The 6718-nt window shown below is 42.6% G+C and overlaps 1 long non-coding RNA gene across 1 annotated transcript; it reads right to left on the reverse strand.

Annotated features, from left to right (window-relative positions):
* Positions 1-2941: 2941 nt before the first annotated feature.
* Positions 2942-4293, reverse strand: LOC144238444 (uncharacterized). Its single transcript, XR_013337121.1, has 2 exons — positions 4242-4293; positions 2942-3718 (listed from the first exon to the last, which is right to left on the reverse strand). It is a non-coding gene; the product is annotated as an uncharacterized LOC144238444 (long non-coding RNA).
* Positions 4294-6718: the final 2425 nt, after the last annotated feature.

Consider the following 6718-nt stretch of genomic DNA (forward strand, 5'->3'; position numbering starts at 1 on the left):
TGTGAGTGGGGGTGCCTGCCTTCTGGGTGCGCTATGTACACCATGAGATTATATTCGATACTTGTCCCTGATATGGCAGTTTTCTCCTTTCATGAAAGACATTCCTTCTAATGGAAGGAAAAATCAATGGAATGTCAAATACTAACTGGGAGTATATCAGCCACAGCTGATCTGGGATGTGAAGCAGTGAGAAATAGTAGAATAATACCTTTTGAAACTGTCAGCTAGGCTAGTGAGTACTTCTAAATACTTGCAAGAAATATAACCTTCACTTCCAAAGCGATATAAGAATTGATTTCTCATTTTGTGAAACTTGAAATGCAAAACTGAAAATCTGGAAATGCTCGGAAATGATTTTAAAAAGACAAGGAGCCTTCAGAAGGGGGATAAAGTCCAAATGATATAATTTTGAATTTCAAAAGCCCTCTTTGTTTTCTTCAGGAAAAGAACAGGAAACAAAAGGCTTAGAATGTTGAGATCATCTTCATGGGGTTATTAGGAATGCTGGATGTTCATTAAACTGTTTGGGTGAAGCAGACAGGTGGAGCGGGCTGGGGTAGGTGAAAGTCGTATCAGTGAAGTGTTATGTGAGGGACGGGGAACCGTGGGGTTTCCAGATGCATTCAAGTTCTTTCCTGTTCCTGTTCTCAGTAGTGCCAGCTTTGGCCTTTGATTAAGAGAGAGAGAGTTGGGGCGCCTGGGTGGCTTAGTCGGTTAAGCGTCCGACTTTTGCTTAGGTCATGATCTCGCGGTTTGTGGGTTCGAGCCTCGCATCGGGCTCTGTGCTGACTGCCAGCTCAGAGCCTGGAGGCTGTTTCGGAGTCTGTGTCTCCCTCTCTCTCTGACCCTCCCCTGCTCACGCTGTCTCTGTCTCTCTCTCCTAGAAATTAAAAAAAAAAAGAGAGAGAGTTATTGTTTTTGTCTGTTTGTTGTTTTTAAAGATTATTTATTTTGAGGGGCGCCTGGGTGGCTTAGTCGGTTAAGCGTCCGACTTTCGCTTAGGTCATGATCTCGTGGTTCGTGGGTTCGAGCCCCGCGTCGGGCTCTGTGCTGACTGCCAGCTCAGAGCCTGGAGCCTGTTTCAGTCTGTGACTCCCTCTCTCTCTGACCCTTCCCTGCTCACGCTGTCTCTCTCTCTCTCCTAGAAATAAATAAAACATTAAAAAAAAATTTAAAAAAATAAATAAAGATTATTTATTTTGAGAGAGAACAGGGCTGGGGGCGACAGAGAGAGGGTGAGAGAGAGAATCCCAAGCAGGCTCTGCACCATCAGCACAGAGCCCGATGCAGGGCTTGAACTCACGAACCAAGAGATCATGACCTGAGTCAAAGTCAGATGCTTAACTGACTAAGCCACCCAGGTGCCCCAAGACAGTTACTGTTTAATGGGTGCAGTTATTCCCATTCTACAGGGGAGGAGAATGAGGCTTGTAAAGGTTAAACAAGTCATCCAAGGATACACACCTAGCAAATGAGTTTTGGAGTCAGATAAACCTGGAATTTGGATTCCACTTTTGCCATCTGTTAGCTTGGTCAAATCCCTTCATCTGTTCAGAGAGTCTGATAGCTGCTCAGTCAAATGGGAAAATTATAGCACCTACTATCACAGAGACCAGGTTGGGGGAAGGGGTTTGGCAGTAACTCAAGAGTCGACATATTTAAAGTTCCTGGTACAGACAATAGCAGGCTAAATAAATAACAGCTATTACCACTTGCTGAATCTGTACAGAATACTAGAGATGTTGTGGAGGGACACAAAAAATGGATAAAGATACTTTGCTTATTCTGAAGTAGTAGAACATTTGGGGTTTCTCTTGATCATTTGCCCTAAACATTTGGAGGAGTGAGGTAGGGTGGGGCAGGAAGTGTCAACATTTGTGATCCTCCACGTTAGACATTTTGTTAGGCTCTGTCAGCCATATCAGCTTTGTCTACATATTAAGAAAAAATCCTACCTTGTAAAATGAATTAAGATAATGGGAAACGGGCTCTAGCTACCATTTTCCTGCAGAATGCTTGATTTTCAGCAACAGGCTACTGATGTCACTTGGGAAATGAACTGTCCCACAGTGTGTTTATCCATTCTGCAGTTGATGACAGTAGAGTTGTATCCAGATGGGGACTGCAACCACTGGGGACATCCTTGATCTGCTTGACTTGTCCTCTAGGGTACTGAAGAGCGGAGTGGCTGGGCCATAGGGCACACATAGCTTCAACTTGATGAGATAATGCTTCCAGGGAGTTGTACCTGTTTATGCTCCCACCTCCAGTGTGTGGGAGTTCCCGCTTCCTCCAGACCATTGCCAGCACGGAGTATCGCAATACTTTTTGTCAGTCTGAGGGCTTGTTTTTTTTGGTATGACATCATTGCATATACATTTCCGCGTATGATTACAAATTCTAAGTATAAATTTGCAATATATGTACAGTATTTGTGTCTCATAATTTATATAATCAGCCCCTTAATTTTCTCGAACAATTGTTTCATAAACAATCCGTTAGATTTTTTAAAAAAACTTTTCAGAATGATCAAACACTTGTGATGGACAATCGTTGCCTATAAACTTTTCCCGTATTGTATGATCGGGGTCAATTTCTACAGCAGAATTGTCTGGTCACAGTTTACGAGTAAAAAGAAGCAGGGGAGGTAGTCGCCTTGGGGATGAAGGGAATTGAAGTACAGGGAGGAAGTTTACCTTTTTAGGTCCTGTGGGTTGGCACAGGCAGGTGGTGGCCACAGCGGCTGCAGGGCAGGGGAGGGGGGAGGAGGGGCAGAGTCAGGGCCCAGCGCTTAGCCAGAGGCTTCTACTGCCTTTCTAGTTCTATTTTCCAAAATTTGTGATTATGAGGAATGGAATTGGAATGCAACCTTTTCCGGGATAACAGCATAAATCCTGGAAGTCTCACTGGCAAGGAGAAAAAGATAACACATGAAGACAGATTGTTGGTTTTGTTCTGTTTTCTGCAGACGTTTATTGAGCTCCTACTTGGAAGTGCTTTACCTTACTACGTCCTTTCATTCTCAGCAGGAACGTGAGGTGGGTTCTGTTCCCGTCCTGAGTGTACGGAGGAGAGAACCAACGCTTTATAGCTGGTAGGTGGTGGCACTGAGATTTGAATCCAGAGAGTCGGTCTCCAGCACACCACACCGCCTCCCTGTAACAGCGCAGGACCATTTATACTTAGGTGTTTGTGTGAGTGAGAGAAGCAGCAGATACTGTCAGAATTCAGAGAAGGGAGAAGTGAGTGTGGACCCGGGTGCACAAGGAAGGCTTCGGCAAGCAGCTTCCTCTTTTGATAGAACTGTGACTCGGGCTGTTTTTTTAGACATCACATCAGATTTCTCTGGCAGTTTCACCTCCCACCATCCTTATCTTGCAGAGTGAACTGAAAAAACGCAGAGTGAATTCACGGACAGTGTGTTCCTGAGGTGTAGCTAGCTCATCCTTCAGATTCAGGATGTGCTTGATGAAAAAATTCTCCTGGGCAGGCCATGTGTAGAATGGAGTCGGCTAGAGATTTCCAGAGAACCGCTTCCTCTGAGGTCCAGTGAAGTAGGAAGTCTCAGCATCACAGCTCCAGCAAATGACTTAACCGAAAGGAATGCTCTGTGCCTTGTGCCAAGGAAGGTATTTTCTGACCTTGTTGTGGACTTGTGGGAAAATGCTGTAGCAGGCAGCCCAGCGGCCTGTGCCGTCATCCGATGGTGAAACCCTTCCTAGTGAATGAGAAGATCAAAAAGATAGAAATAACAAAGCCCATTATGTTCTAATCCATGTGCACGTGATAGAAAACCAAGGCTCAGGGGAACCTGGGTGGTTCACTCAGTTAGAGCCTGACTCTTGATTTCAGCTCAGGTCACGACCTCAAAGTTTTTGAGATCGAGCCCCGTGTCCAGCTCTGCGCTGAGTGTGGAGCCTGCTTGGGATTCTCTCTCCCTCTCTCTCTCTGCCCTTCCCCCTGCTCATGCTCTCTCTTTCTCTCTCTCTCTTTCAAAATAAATAAATAAATATATATTAAAAAAAAAAGGAAAACAAAGGCTCAAACCAATATGAGACACCCACAAGAGAACAAAACAAGCACATGAGAATTTGTGGAATTCCCTACTCAACTTCCAATGTAAATTTTTGGTAAGCAACTCAGTATGTGATGAAACAAATCTGTGAACTGTAATACATTCTTCCAACCAAATCAGGACTTAATTGTCAGTCATTCATTCAACAAAAACCTTATAGACTCACTGCATAATGGATACCACCTGCCGTCTCTCCTTTCCCTTCAGTTTCAACAGCTGGCCCCTCTGATGTCACAAGGGGCCGGAACCTGGAAGAACTCTGTTCTGTAGACAATCTCTCCAGAGAAAAAAAAATCCCTCTACTGCCCACTCCTATCTGCTGTACTGTTTCCCCTTCCAAAACCCAAAGTTTTTCCTGTGGAAGTTATCACCATTGCACCTAAGGTGAAAATAGATTTTTAATTAGAATTTTAATTTTGAGATTACAGTAGGGAGAGAGAGATCGCATACCCTTAGTTTCCCTGAAGGCAATATCTTGCAAAACCAGTATAGTAGTTCAAATATCATATTAACATTGATACGATCCATGATCTTGTTCAGATTTCCCCAGTTTCTCTTGCATTCATTTGCGTATTTAGTTCTCTGTAGTTATTTTGCAGGACTGGGCCCTGTCCACCAGCACAGTCCGGATACAGCACAGTTCCATCAGCAGATGATCCCCCTGTCGCTCTTTTATAGCCATGTCCACCCCCTCCTGCGGCCCCCTCCCCTCCCCACCTTGTTCCCTGTTCTTGGCAAACACCAGTTTCTTCATCATTTCTGTAATTTTGTCATTCAGGGATGCCTCATAAATGGGATTGGATTGGCTTTTTCACTCAGCATAATTGGCTTGAAACTCACCCAGTTGTTGTCTAGTAGCAGCTTGTTCCTCTTTACTGTTGGGCCATCATCTGTAAGATGGGTGTCCCCACAGTCTAACTGTTCACCTACTGAAGCACTTGTGAACTGGTTCCAGTTTTTGGCTTTTACGAAGAAAGCTAGTAAGGACATTCGCACACTGGCTTTTGTGTGAGCATACATTTTCTCTTCTCTGGGATAAATGCTTCAGGGTGCAGTTTCTGGGTCATATGGTATTTGCATGTTTAGTTTACTTCTATTTTTATTTTATTTTATTTTTTTAATGTTTATTATCTTTGAGGGAGAGAGAGAGAAAAACAGAGTGCAAGTAGGGGAGGGGCAGAGAGAGAGGGAGACACAGAATCCGAAGCAGGCACCAGGCTCTTAGTTGTCAGCACAGAGCCCGATGCGGGGCTCGAATTCACGGACTCTGAGATCATGATCTGAACCAAAGTCAGATGCTTAACGGACTGAGCCACCCTGGGGCCCCTATTTTAATCCCACTGTAGAGCCCAATGTGAAGCTTGAACTCTGCTTAAGATCAAGACCTGAGCTGACATCAAGAGTTAGAAGATTAACCAACTGAATCACCTAAGTGTCCCTGCATGTTTAGTTTTTTTATTTTTTTTAATTTTTAATTTTTTATTATTATTTTTTTTTTTTAGTAATCCCTATATTTGACGTGGGGCTTGAACTCACAACCCCGAGACCAAAATCATAGGCTTTTCCCATTGAGCCAGTAAGGAACCCATACATGTTTAGTTTTATAGGAGAATGCTAGACTCTTTTCCACAGAGGCTGTACTATTTTACATTCCTGCCAACATATGAATTATCTCCTTTCTCTGTGTCCTTGCCAGCATTTAGTGCTATCACTATATTTTAGTCATTCTGTTATGTGAGTTGTGGTATCTTGTGGTTTTCATTTGCATTTCTCTAAAGGCTAATGATGCTGAATGACTTTTCATGTGTCTATTTGCCATCTGTATTTTTTCTCTGATGAAATGTCTCTTCACGTCTTTTGTCCATTTTTAGTTGGATTATTGATATTTTTCTACTTACTGAGTTTTGAGAGTTCTTTATGTATTTTAGATACTAATCCAACTAATTTGTTGGATATGTGTTTTTGCAGATATATTCTCCCTGTCTGTATCTTGTCTTTCCATCCCCCCAACAACACACAAAGCAAAAGTGTTTCATTTTGATATGGTAAAATACATTTTTTTGGACTTCTTAATGTAGCCTCATGTCTATAGGGAAAGATAGTGTTAGAGACCAATTTCCAGAAGAGCTGAAGACTTCCTATAAAATCTTCTTTAAAATTTATTGTTCTTGAGAAATGACTAGCATGAAATTGTTGCATTTGCTAAAAAGGAATATGAGACAAGTTTGCCAGCCTTTAGACCTTGAGTTGAGTCTCTCTACCTTCCTGTTTTTATCAAAGTCTTAGAAGTTTTGGGCTTCTCTGCCACATAGTTGCTAATGCTAAAGAAATAGCAGTGATTGTTTTCTTACAGTCATATAGAACATGCTATGTTAAAAATTAAATATAAACATTAACAGCGGTCATTTCCACGAGTGTCTGGCTGGCTTTGTCGTTGTAGCGTGCAACTCTTGATCTTGGGGTTGTGAGTTTGAGCCCCAGGTTGGGTGTAGAGATTACTTAAAAATAAAATCTTGGGGGAAAAAAAAAGTGGTCATTTCCAGTTGGAAATGCATCAGCCTGGAAGCTTCTGATCCTCATTTATATTGAGGATGTTTATATATGTTTGTATCATATACATATGTATGATTAGCATGCGTTCAC

Source organism: Crocuta crocuta, unplaced genomic scaffold (genome assembly GCF_008692635.1).
Source record: "Crocuta crocuta isolate KB4526 unplaced genomic scaffold, BGI_CrCroc_1.0 scaffold216, whole genome shotgun sequence".
Lineage (NCBI taxonomy): Eukaryota > Metazoa > Chordata > Mammalia > Carnivora > Hyaenidae > Crocuta > Crocuta crocuta.